The sequence below is a fragment of the Leptosomus discolor genome, chromosome 15 (assembly GCF_034619465.1).
Source record: "Leptosomus discolor isolate bLepDis1 chromosome 15, bLepDis1.hap2, whole genome shotgun sequence".
Classification (NCBI taxonomy): domain Eukaryota; kingdom Metazoa; phylum Chordata; class Aves; order Leptosomiformes; family Leptosomidae; genus Leptosomus; species Leptosomus discolor.
The window spans coordinates 1,844,265-1,858,657 of NC_141405.1; the positions used below are offsets into that span (position 1 = coordinate 1,844,265).

The window sequence follows — 14,393 nt, forward strand, 5'->3', positions numbered from 1 at the left end:
GAGATAAGACAAAAGGTCCTTACATACATAAATCACTGTTTAAAAGATGCAATAAAAAGTAAAATAAATAGACAAGTAATTTTTATCACTGGAGAGAGGACACCAGTGAAGTCCCACAGGAATTTGTGCTAGGTCTTAAAGCGTTCAACATCCTCATTAACGACGGTAGCACACTCATCCACAACTTACTTTAAAAAATCCCCAATGAACAATATAGAAAGAGAACAAATGATAACTTGAACCCAGCAAAGATGGAAAGCTCCATTTTTGTAATTAACCTCCTACAAAAAGGGTTTAAAAGAGGGAGTGGGAGGCATATTATGCAGAGTACAAAGAAAAAAAAAGGAGATAAGAGGGAGCAGAGAGGATACAGAGTTACAGCGATCACTTGCAGCCTGCAACGCTGACAGCTACACTTGATTAGATGAAAAGTTGAGTAACTTTATCTCCTTGACCCTGGTGGCAATGAACACCTGGAACCGCAGCTTAAAATTCCTTAACCCAAATTTACCATGAGGTCACCTCAGCGCACGAGACGGAGGAATTCAGGGATGAAAATTTAGGCTTCACCACGGTCTTTTACAGACAGAGGAACTAAACAGCCCCCAGTTCACCACTAGTTAGTCCGTATCATGCAGCTACTGTTACTGCTTCTACTCACGAAAACACAGAAAAGTCGTACTAGGGACACAAGACTTAAGTGTGAAGTTACAGAGAAACATCCCAAAAGGTCAAGGGGGAGGAAGCAAAACCTCCCACACTACCAGTGCGTGGTTTCTTAGCAATACAGTACATGAACCTTCAACCTTGGGCTGGGTATTTCTTGTTCTTATGAAAGTGCCATACACACCACAGTGCCATCGTACCTTAAGGCAATGATTAATTTGTAAAGTTGTTTACAGTCCACCTGAAAAGGATCCCATACTTACAATGGCTTTGTGTCACCCACAAGTCTTCGCATTTTCACGACAGCAACTCCCTAATGTGAACCTCCCCAGCAACTTCATTAGACAGATAAACTGGAAAGACTGGTTTTCATCAAGAAATGATTCACAGAAGAGTTTATATATTTTTGGAGTTTATCAGAAAATGCTAAAGATTTAATAGGAACAAACCCAGCAACTCTTTACTTCAGTGTTGAACTTTTCACCTCACCAGTACAAATGCGTAATATAAAGAAATATTTTATATCTGAAGCCTAAGAAAAATTGTTTTATACTGGCATAAATATACAGGTATGGGAAATAGTAAAAAAAAAAAAAAAAAAAGACTACTGATGCTCCACATCTTTAACTTTGATAATATAATTTTTCTTTCCCTGTTTTCTAAAATATCGTAAGCAGATACAGTACACTAGTTTGCCACAGAAAGGACACCAGGGACCAACCATCAGCTGACTTACTAAGGCTAACTTTGTATGTCAACTTGCAAAGTCTACTGAGCCTCCAAAGCTGTACATGTCTAAATCTGATACATGCAAATAATTTGCACACATAAATCAGTGGGGTGATGAACTGCTATGTACATGAAATAGAGTGAAAGTCCTTTTTCTTTGAAACTCTTGACCGGAAGGTGTCGGAAGTGCAAAAGAAAAACAAGGGTTTTGCAAAGTAAGAAAGGCAAAAACGTACCCCAACAGCTCTCTAATTTTTATCTCAGTGATTACCTGATGAAATACTTAAAAGAATGGCAAAGCTTTCATTAATCAACAAGTCCATTTCTTTTCCTGCATAGCTTTCTTAAATTTCCAGCTGCAAAAAATGGAAAATGCTTCCAACTGTCACCTGCTGGAGCAAGTGAATTCTATTGCTATATAACATTATCATTTATTAAATTCCTTTCACTGAAAAATGCCTTCTGTATACATCCTTGTTCTCTTTTCACTTATTTTTTTTTTAGCTGACAAAATGGGTTAAAATCTTGTTTTAGATCAAGAGTCATGGAGCATTTGCACTGCATTGTCAAACCTGGAGTTAAGAGGCAAGATACCAGAGAAACGGATACTGGGGCAGGAGCGGGGCAATATCAGGAACTACCTATCAACACCAACATCAAAATTCATGCTACAATTTCATGCAGAGAATTTTGACTGTTAAAATGAATATTAATAGATAGTTGTTTAAGAAAAGCACAGAATAACCAGATAGAAACTCAACAAAATGAAGCCTGGTAGAGCACAATAGGAAATCTTTCATAAACATCAAGACAAAATTCCGGTCTGTAACTAATGGAGACTTTGCTAAAACAGCAGACGGACTCAAGACTCTTACTTTCGTACCCACGTGGGCTACACTGGTTAGAAATGCTAGTTAGTTATTTCCCAGGTCAATAGTCTATATTAGATAAGATTTAGGGAGCTCCAGGGCACCACAGGTTTAAGCAAGGATGCTGTGACTTTCAGACTCAGTACCAGCACCGAAAGAAAGCAGAGGTCCTACATCTACAAAGAGACCAGGCGAAAGGCCAGCTGAGCAGCGGTAACTCAGCAAGACAGTGAAAAACAGAGGCTTGAGAGTGAACTTCCACTTGGATGCATGGATCTACGACACAACTCTTAACAGACGTGATCTACTAATGTATATGAATCAGCTTCAGTAACCCATTTTTTTTTCATTTGATCAAAAACACCTTGTGAACTCAAACCTTTTTTTTCTTAACTCATTGTTCTTGTCAAAGGTTTGGATTGGCTACCAGGCTGAGGTTTTTTTCTTCTTCTTTCCTTACCATTACATATGTATGAACACTTCAAAGACTAATGCTTTACTGCCTACTTACTGTTACATGGAAGCTTGTTAGTGGCCCTAGGGAATGTCCTCAGCTTTTCTGCAACAATAAAGTCAATCAACTGCTACCTATAAGGTAAGCCTAGAAAACTAAAGTAGCTCACTTAATTTGCAAGTCTAACGTCCAAAATTGTTACACGTGGAAAAGGCCTACAAAGTTCTTAAGTATAACAACCTGTGGAAAGGAATGCAATTGCTAGAAGCTTGTGAAAGGCCTTAAGGACCTTCTTGCAAAGCTTTAAGACATAAACTCTGACTTTCAGTCTTGTGTACACAGGAAATGGTACTGGTTTAAATAACATTTTGGGCCAACGTAAACCAGCTTAAAACCAAACTATGACACCTTCTGAACCACTATGTTTTCTTGGCTTTGCTTTATTCATTGGGAAAAATGCAAAAGGAAAACTGAGAAATAACCTTGAACTGAGTTCAAGAGAAAAAACTATGTATGTGCACAGCAACTCCTGCTGATGCAAATTCATTTTATATCCTACAGCTATATGAAAAATTGGAAGACCCAATTAGCCTTTGGTTGATACAAAGCTTAACAGAGTAAAGATGGAAGTCTGACAGCTACTTCTAAAAAAGGTACAAAAATCCTCAACAGGAGACTGCTGTGTGCAACTCACGCAAGAAGCTCTACTCTGCACTTCACTGTTCACACAATTGCACCAATTAGGCATCTTTTGTACAGTTCTATTAAAATGTATTTAACAAATGCCTTTGATAATAACCATAATATCCTGACTGAAGTGTTCGTACTTCGTTACTTAACACTCTTGGGTATATGACTTTTTACAATAAGTAGAGAGTGTGAAACAATACTGCTATTTCGAATTATTTAATTTTCCCCTTTTAGAATACTTCTGAGAGAAAAATCTACAATCCTTTTTTTTCCTGCCTAAATATTTAGGAGAATTTAGAATAATACCCATACGTTCCTGTCCTTTTACTCTGAAGATGGAAAAATATATAAGTATTCCTATATAAAAGTATGTATTTATATATTATATGATTTATGTATTATACATTTTTACATATTATATATAACATTTAACTGATTTTATGGGAGTCAACAAAATTTAATCAAAAGCTATTCTTATGGTTGTGAGAGGGGGATGGTTTGAACAGTTTTGCCAGTAGGATGTGTGTTGCCCACACTGGGAAGGCGGATGTAAGCTAACATCAAACTAAGCCACTTATTAAGATAGGGCAGACCTCAAAACAGATGTGCAAATCCTTACGGTGGACAACTGAAGGAAATTAAGAGATGAGATGAGGTAAAAGAGCTAATATGAGGAAATCACACGGAAACAGCAATCTCCGTTCCTCAAATGCTCTTAAGGAATTAAAGCTTTATCCAGACTACAGTCCCCAGAAGCAGGAGGAGATCTAGACCCCCCCCCCCGCTGCATCAGAGCATCTCCCTTTCTCCCGCATAAGATCATTTGCTTTCTGAAGCAGACGATACTCATTGATTGCCCCTGACATTCCTTGGACTGTCACAAGACAAATCACTCGTGTTGTTTACTCCGGTTCTGGCCACTAAAGACAAATTGGCATGTCTGAAAATGTCTTAGCAAAAAGGCAGGGTTAGAGGTACCCACATTTAACTTGTATTATGCTTGCAGCACGATTAAATAAAAACATAACCACCTGTTACACTTATTTCAGTGGGAGTATCTATTTTCAATTACCACATTTACTATCCACCCTCAAGTATGGCAAGTAACACCATGGTAACATAAACACAGTCGTGGCTGCTTGAGAAAGTTAAATTATAAATAGCAATGTATAGCCCATGAGGTCCTGGAAATAAACTAACTAATCCATAGGCATTTGTTACTATGACATAACATTTCCACTAAAATGTTGTTTGCCTCATCTCAAACCCACTCAGAATAGATTTAGAAGTTTGGCATCACTTGACTCTGAGTGAGTTCATGATCAGACACCTGAAAAAATCAGAGAAAATCAAGACAATAAGCTAGAGCAAAACAGTGGAAAAGAAATTAACAACAACAACAAATAATCCCCATAGTACACTTTATTCTGCTTCCATTGAAGTTAATAGGGGGGAAAACATCCCCAAAATGAACCTATCCCAAACGTTTAAGAGTCCCCTTGATATATGGAAAGATGTTTTTATACTGAATCATCCCTGGGAGAAAAAAAGAAAAAAAAAAAAAAAGAAAAAAGAAAAACAAACCAAAAAACTTGGACTTAACCAAGTAGCAAACAGTTTGGAAATGCAAATAAACTTAGCAACCCTCTAAAACATTTGAGAGATTTTGGAACTCAGCGCTCTCTTTAGCCTCAGTCTGGCTGCAAAGATCCATGGTAACTGAGGGAATACCGAGATTCAAGCCTGAGCTTATTACTTAGAGGGGAGCTGAATTATCAATTGTTTTACTCTGCTGTATAGTTCCTTATTCTCTGCAAGACCGAGGCAGAGCAAGAGCAGCAGGCTGTTGTTCCGAGCAGCAGATTTTTGCCAGCTGGCCAGTTGCCTGCCAGGGTTGGCTAGGCTTCCTTATTTGGGAGCATGACCAAGGACTCAAAAATGGGAGAAAGAAAAGAGAATCAGTTTCTACAAAGTTAGGACCAAAAATTGAGAGCGACGAGGTTACTGCCAAGTTTTGCGGTGTGAGGACAGCAATCATTTAATTCTATGTAGGCTCAAAGATATTATCACAGGTTTGACACAAATCCGGGGCCTTGATCCAACTGTGTGAAAACATCTTTCAGGTTAGGCAAGAAGGCTAAAGGTTTAGAGACGTCCGCTTTGTTTCTTTCTTGTTGAAAACAAGATTTTCTTGTAGTTTACAGCCATTGGTTAAAGTCTACTTTTGATTAGACTGATAGAAATCTGGAATGGATCTACTGAGGTCAAGGGAATTATTTTGGATTTGCACCATGCAACTAAAATGGGATTAAAATCCCCAACAATTCTATTCTAAAAATATGCCGTGTTTTGTCATACATATTTGGTGAAATCTTGGCCCCTCTGACATCAGCAACAGAACTCATTGGTATTACCATGTTCTAAATTCCACTGAATATCTTCCTTTCATGCAGAGTGAAGCAAGTAAGTTTAAGAAGTAAGTTTTAAATAAATTTTATATCAAATCTACATGATAAAAGCAGCAGCAAGGTTACTTCAGGCTGTAATAATGTATATATTTCTTATGTTACTTTTGGCTTATTTCAAGTCACTGCACAATTAATTTATTAAATTAAAATATTACTTACAGGTCAGATAATTTGGACTTTCAAAGAAAACCTGAAAAATCAGATCAATAGCTGGATAAATTTGTCAAGCATCTTTCAGAAGGCAAGATTATACATACTAGGGCCCACTATTCAGTGGGTTTACCAAGCGAAACTCCTTAAAAAACCCCATCTGTATATGACCAGGAGACATACCAGCCTGGCATGTGTAAGAACTTCATGCTTATCAATAGAATGATCACCGTCTTTACCCTTCCGACAAATACAATTTTCTGGTTCACAGTGGACTTCAGTATTTTGGTAACCTCCCAAGTAACATAGTGATGCTAGCACAAACCGTTCTTTTTGTATTTTTTAAATAACTTTCATATAAAATGAGAGCAAAAAAATGAAAATATATTCAACAATTAGTTGTGTTTCTGACTGTCATCAGCGAGTGATTGCTAATCAAGCGATTGAGCAACAGTATGTGTTATGCATTGTAATAATATTTTTAATGAAAAAAAAAAGTCATTAATTGGGCAACACATTAAGCCTAATATGACTTCTGGTATGATGAAATGGAAAATAAGGCATACTCAGCATGGTCACAGAAAACAATTCCCACAGAGCCTAAGTATTCCTAAACCACTTAGGCAAGACTAATCTTAGAACAGACACAAAACCTCCTAAATAGAGACCATGATGTTTCTGGAGAGCGTATGAACAAGCCTTTTATTAAACCCGGTCTACAAACATTTACGCATGTGACTCGGGACATGTGACTAATTGTGCTTTAAATGAAGTACGTGCGCAAGTTAAGTAGATGCAAAAGCTAGGCGTGTGCACGGGAAAACCAGCTTTAGAACTGCAGAAGTACAAAACTAGTAGAATCCAAAACTGCTTCAGCATTTTCTGACCACAAACAGGAAAGAGATGGAAGATACAGGGTTTTTTTCCAAGAAAAGCCATTAAAATGTCATTCCTACAATTTAGCACCCTGCATTATACTCTATAAAAATAAAAATAGTATTTTAATACATATTTAAGGATTCAAAATTGGCTGATCACTTATAACCAAAACTGGGAAGAAATGATGAACTGAGAAGGAGATAAACAAGACTAAGGCCAGACTGAAAGCATTATATATAGACACAGGTTAAGTTCAAGTCTAGTTTCCCCCACCTACAGACTGTAAACCCACCTGTTAACACAACTTGAAATCTAAATTACCTTTTTTTCCACTCCTTTTTAAACCTAGTCAATAATCCTGGGGAGCATCTTTCTCCTTGCTTTCTAAATGCATGCAGACATTGGTAATTTCACTTAAATACATGCACAATATGCCTACACCAAGTTCTTCAGGCTGCACTGGAGGGCTACCACAGCAAATTTGCATACAATGTCACTATTTGCTTTTTTTTGGTATCAAGTCTTACAAAATACACTGCTGGTCCTGACAGATGCTCTATGAACCAGAGAAGATAAAATATAATTAATATTATAATTATTTGAAAAAAAAAAATTAAACGATAAATAAGTTTACCATGAGCAAGGATACAAAGAATTATCCCTCACCCACAATTACCGAGTACATTTCAATGGTTTGTATGTCTGTGTTATCTACCTCCATCCTTATAGTATTTAATGGTTGCTTGTGTGTTGGGTTAGACATTCAAGATGGAAAGCCTGCATGTATTTCAGCATCCACAACTGACTGTTCTGTAAGGACAGCCTGGGGAACATATTTGTCAGCTCACTAGTCATAAAGAAGAATATCGTGAATGAATCATTGTTATACTATGGGGTTTCCGCTACCTGACTAGGCAGGCTTTTGTACAAAAGAACATGATCTCTAACAGATTGTAACAATACAAATGCCTATCAGACTAAACTGAATACTCATGAAGGAATATAAAATTTTTAACTTTTCCTAGCTATTATGGAAATATTTCTCTTGCTATATCTAAAGGGCTTTATACACTTTAAGGGCTATAAATCACCTAACATTTATTTTTAACATATGCAGTCAGACAAAAAGCACATGAAAATTGGTATAGTTATATTACTTTTAACCTTACAATTAGACAGGTGAGGAAATTAGACTGGACTAAGGGAAAATGTATTTGACATATCAGAGTTATCATAGGTGCTAATATAGGCATCTGCATTCATCACTAGATACATAAACAAAAGTGGCCACAATTGCCAAAGTGCTGATCATTTAGCGTTCACATCAACTCTTACAAGAGCTTCCTTCATGCTCTCAGCAAGTCAAAATTCATTAAAAAAAAAAAAACAACCAAAAAAACAAAACCAGAAAGCACTAAGCTTAAAAGCCAGTATTGACATTCTGTGTCTTTCCCTGCTCTTTTGTTTCCAAACTTACATTATGCTTCAAAGCCAAACACACTTCGTGGAGTTCTTGATAGCATCAAAGCTCTGTAGAGTGCTTTAGCTAGAAAATGTCCTGAAACACTGACAAGCTGCATTTTCTTTTATGAGAAATGCGAAACTGGGCTCTATATTTTGCCAACAAAACCTTCAAATCAACTGTGCAGTATTATTTGTTATATATAAACCTTGGAGAAAACAAGTGTTGACAGGGAGAGACAGAGCAAGAGAGATGGAGAGAGATGTATGTCAGAGTCTGGAGTTCCTTGGGTAATATCTAATCCTTCTCACTGCAAGATTTTTTTAATGATTTACACTGAAAGTTTAAGAACAAAGGTTGCCCTGTTTTTTTTTTTTCACAGAGTGGTACTGAAATGTGCAAACAGGAGTAAAGGAGAAAATTGGCTATTTTTGGTCTTCTATTTGTAGTGGACTTCAATAAAGATTTGACATCTGCTCTGCACTGCTTTGCTTTTATAGCTCTCCAGGTGACCACGACTAATACAGGAAGGCCAAGCTAAAGCATGGTGTTTATTTTCTTCCCATGGTAAAACACAGCTCTCACTTTCATCTGCTCATTCTTACAACTAGACTGTGCATCAAAAGAAAATTAAATAGCTGTTCTTCTTCGGTACAAGCTAACTTCTGGTGCTTTCTCCCACCTATTTTTCTCTGTTCTATCATTATAATGATTCTTCAGTCCATAAGCTTTAAGGTTACCGGGCATGTAGCCTTGTGATGCGAGTAGACACGACCGCCCACAGAAGACCAGATTGGATCTGTTCGCTAACAAGAGTCTTACACAATGATTTCCTTTGAAGGGTAAAAAGATGTTCATAATGGTAGAAAGAGCTTTTCTAGATCAGTAATTGACTCTGGATACTCCTCAGACAAATGTATCGATGCCTGCACAGTATTAATTGCAAAAAGAAGGTAAGTCTGGTGATGTTCTTGTAAGAAGATATCCAGAAAGAATCATTAACTAGAGTCAAAGCCCTTTACTTCTCATAGCACTTTAGTATCTTGTAAAGGAAGCAGTGTAAGACTATAGATGCATTATAGCTGTTGGCAGTTTAAATTACAATTGCACAATAAGCCTTCATTTTTGCTGGACAACTTCAGCTGAAAACCACCAGATAAACTTTTTCTGCAGAGGTCATGGTCATGACATGGTCCAACTATTATTTTATTTACAAGTAATTAAATTGAACTAAATTTGAAAAGCTGACTTCACCTTATGTTTGCTCATAGCCCTCTTGCTTACAGCCAACATACTGCTTTTTCCAATGTTCCATATAATTACATATCCCTGAAAAATATGTTCTGTGGTTGTAGCTGGGAAATTAAAAAAGCGTACATAACCGACCATTATTTAATCTACCTGTATTAACTGCAGGGTGAGTATATGTAGTTTGTCCTACAGTAGATAACTGTAGTTTAGAGAAAATGTATTTTACACTTTACACCCTCCTAAAGGCTTTTCTATTCTGCATGCACATAGTTATGTCTAACTATCAGAACACCTGCTAACTCCCATGGCACAAAACCATTTTCTCGAATGCCTTCATTGAGCTTTAAATCTGAATAAAACATGTTATAACAAGTACCCCTTGGGCACAAAACAGCAGACTATGAAATCTTTTAAAGAAGAAGTGTACACAAGATTCAGAGAATACAAATACTGTTTACACATATGTTGTTGAAATAATTTTATGTAAATAATCCACAGTGGGAAAATTCATAATGTTTGCAACATGAGCTAAACACTGGGTATTTTATAAAGGAGCAAGCACAACTCCTCTAAAACCAGAACTTGTTAACGTTGAAAGGATTTTTTGTTGAAAAAAAATCATGATCTACATTTACGGACATTTTGTAGGTCTTTGCTTGTTTGTATTCATGACAATGCAGCTGTTCCTACACACCTCACACAGGCAATCCTCCCCACATATCAAACTTAGCTTTTATTTAAAGCACAGAGTGGGAGCAGTTCCACCAACTTCCGCAGAGATAATCTTGGTTGAAATAAAGAACAAAGCAAAGAAAAACCTATCAGGACTCCAGGTACTGGCCACACACGTACAGTTCAGAACTAATAGAAATGGTAATGGTCATCCCTGTTTCCAGGGGAAAAAACCCTGTGATGATGACCCTATTTTATTTGATGTTCAGCTTTTAAATACATATAGCCCAGCTTTACATCTTTATTAGCATTTTACAGCAATAACACCTCCATTTTCAACAGGATCCAGCAACAATGTCTTTCCACCTATTCCCCTAAATAATCACTTTCCACACAAATCAAACTCCACTGCACTTTGCCTCTTCCAAAACAAAAGTTCAGTAACATGCTGACCTATCAGATTTATCAGACATTTGCAGATAAAGGCATCTCAAAGGCACAAAACCATGTAACGCTTCCTGTGAAGAACTGTGGAATTATGATTTGCAAGGAGACCTACATCTGAGCATTTTTTAGCATCTCCACTCTTTTCAATTGCTTGGTGTTCTTGTCACTTGCTTAGGAATGTGGTTTTTTAACTGATGATATTTAAGAACCCACAATGCCGCCTATTAGAATATTCTCTCATACGATGTAACAAGCTATTTGTAAGAATGAACTAACACATGAAAATGCAAGGGGAAAAATAAGCAAGAGGCAGGCTCGTTTATTAATTGCAGCTGGGATGAAGACTGGTAACATATCCTAAGCAATTACTGCAAGAGATTATACTTGCTTTATGTATTAATGAAAATAAATGGCTTTTTCTAATTTATAAGGTCTCAGTGTTAACAGAAGGACTGCATTTGCGTGCATGCCTCCTGAAAGTACCACAAATGAGGTAAAGAATGACTTCTAACTGGCAATCATGCTGGCTTTGTCAACCAACAGCTATATTCTGACTTAATTTGCAAAGTTCTTACAGCAGTTGTTATGATTTTGCTTAGAAGTTAACATGACATTTCCTTCCTCAAATTACTTTAAAGCTGATCAAGCAGCTTGCAACAATATATATGTAACAGTCTTAAATAACTGCCAATAAAAATTCTGTTTAATGAGTAAGCCTCAGCCTTGAATAAGAACAGCAGTGTGGTGCCACAGCATCTCAGCAAGCACTCTTGGAACAACCTGTCTTTCCTGGTGCTTCTGGACAAGGAACAAAGATGCACCTCTGGTTCCTGTATCCTAGCTCAAAATTCACAAGAATGGTTGAGCCTGTAGCAATCAACGTTGCTTAGGAAATGTTTTATTTGCAAGAAAGCATTTGGCCTCCAAGCTGACAGGTACACAAACAAAACTCCCATAAATATTTGCGTGTGTTATCTAACAAGGGAAGCAATGAAAGAATGCCTCAAGAACACAATCTGCAGTAGCTACTGAAGACCAGCCATGCAGAATCTCCTACCCACAACAGTGCCAGAAACTCTTCAAACCTGGCGACAGCATTGCTGTTATGAAGACATTTATCAGGTTTTTACGCCTCTCTAGAGATAAATTTAGGTCCCAATAGCCAGTGTAGCATTAATCGCTATACTGCTGTCTGCACATTTATCTACACGCAGAAGTAATGACTTCTCAGTACTAGACTGGACATTTTGCAACATTTCAATGCACATTTTTTCACATTACACATAAAATTTGCCTACGATTGGGTACAGGTGCTTGGCTGACATAGTTAACACTCCATTTTGCCTGATTACCTTCACAGGAATGACATGGGAAGTTGCTCTGCTCTGGGTTTGGTGACACACAACACCACAGACTAAGGATGGAATTCTTTCTCATTCATGTTGTGAGACTTCTATGCATGGATAACCAGCAAGTCGGTGCTAAAAAAGAAAACTGCTTAAGGAAATACTTTTGAATGTATGTGTAATGTGCACAGGCCAAAAGCCAGAACTTCCAAACAGCAGAAAAAACAGAGTAAGAAAAACAAGACTAAAAGGGAAGCCATGCAGCTGTGTAACAACGAACTGCATTTTTCATGTATCTGTTGAAACCTACAGCCTCAAAACTACTGAGGTGCTTAGGTCCCAGTAACATCAATGTGAGTCAGGTACTGAAGTGCCATTGTAGATCAGGGCCCAACATCCCAATCCTGTTGCATATCCTTCAAAAACTGCATTTCCGTCAAAGTCCGCTGAACTTCAAAGCTACTTCGCTCCTTGCAGTCTGGGCCTCTTAAGAGTCAAAATGCTCTTGTTTTTTGGAGAGTGAGCGTTGCCCCACGATGTTCTCCTAATGACTGCATAATGCATCACCTTCTATGCAGATGCCAAAAATATCATGTATTATTGGTAGCTAACGTGCAATAAAAGGTAAAATAAGATAATAACACCTTCATAGGCTGTAGGAAACATCAAAGATGAACCACAATGAGAAATAACAGTGCAGGACATTTGTATTATGTAAATAGCTTAACAAAAATAAGGTATCTCCCACTTCCACAATTTAGTCCTAGTTAATTTTATAATTAATAATGAAATTCATGCTAAGTATCAGACATGTTCTAAGTCCCTCATTAAGGCATCTCAGCTGCAGCTCCTAGATTAAATAATAGATGATTCGACATAAGAGAAATTAGAAGATCCATGAGTATCTTTACTAATTCTGTTAACATTCTAGAGAGCAAAATACTTCCAACATTGTCTTCTACCTCACCATGCCATCAGCCGTTCTTGTTTTGGGAGATTTTCGAACTTTTCTCTATCTGGAAATCTTGTTTAACAATAATTTTTCAAAATAAATTAGATCTGCTCCCTTCTGAGGGCATAATGAACTGTTATTAACTAAGTGTGGTAGTCTGAGGACATCAGGAACTGGCTTGGATAAAATGTTGTCTACATTAGGATAATACAATAAAGAAATAAAATTATGTATTAAAGAGAACAATGCCATGCAACATCACAGTACACTTTATAACTTGGCTGAAAAAATGCTGGAATTAAACTTATGCCTATTTACCCACATGTATGTGGTGGTTTTAGGTCCTTCTCCCAGAAGAAGAAATTTCTAAGCAGCCTGAAGTAAATATTTGGCAGTTTAAATTCTCAGTTTTAGAGTACTGTTCATTTGCCACATCTGAAGGCACAGGCAAAAAGACCACTGAAACGACTGCTCTGTCATACTCGTGAGGATTCCTCTACACGTATTGCAAAAAATTAAAATAAAAATTGTGCGGCAAACCACTCACCTGGATGTATTTACCCAAAACCCGCGCAAGTTAATTTGCAAAGCGAATCTACTTTGTTATAACCTTGGGGGACAGGGGTCGGAAAGGAGCTTATCCTGTGCTGGAGCGGGACCCCCCCGGGACCCCCGGCTGCCGCCGCCCCGCAGCGTGTCCCAGCCGCAGCAGCGGCCCCGGGGCGGGCAGTGCAACCCCCCCCCGGCGGCCCGGTTACCGGGGGCGCGGGGCAGCGCGGGCAGGGCGCCCCCTGGCGTAGAAGAGACACCCGGGGGGGGCAGCTGCGCGCAAGATGCGCGGTGCGGGTCCGGCTCGCGTAGAGGGTGCGCCCAGGAGCGGGCTGGTCCCCCTCTACAGCATAAATCAACCGGCACCCCCGGGGCTGCCCCGGGCACCAGCCCCCCTGCGTGCAGCACCGGGCCCTGGGGGACCCACTGCACCCAGAAACCAGCGCTATTTCCAGGCACAAGTAACTATATACAGCGCGGGTGTTACCTCGTCGGTATTACTACTATCTTACTTAAAACAACGAGCAGGTAGGATGTTTGCAGATAGATAAAAACGTCATGTTCCGCACACAGAGTTTTGAACACCGCCAAAGACTAGCCTGACTTTCAGTCTTTAAAGGACAAAAAAGTTCTACTAGTAAATTATCACCTACCTATCCCTACCTGTGCTAGAGTTTCAGGCCATGTTCATCTGCAAGGGTATTTTAAGCAAAGGTGAAGATATATTTAGAATCTGGGTTTTGGACAACCGCTTTAACAGATTGAGCACTTCAGCACAAAGCGTTCCCTTGCAAATACGCACAAGGTCC

General features: G+C 38.4%; 1 protein-coding gene across 1 annotated transcript in view; it reads right to left on the reverse strand.

Annotated features, from left to right (window-relative positions):
* Positions 1-14,393, reverse strand: part of PITPNC1 (phosphatidylinositol transfer protein cytoplasmic 1) — a gene marked incomplete at its 5' end in the record, with an annotated part of 82,923 nt that overhangs the window by 68,371 nt on the left and 159 nt on the right. The gene's annotated exons all lie outside the window — the stretch shown is intronic.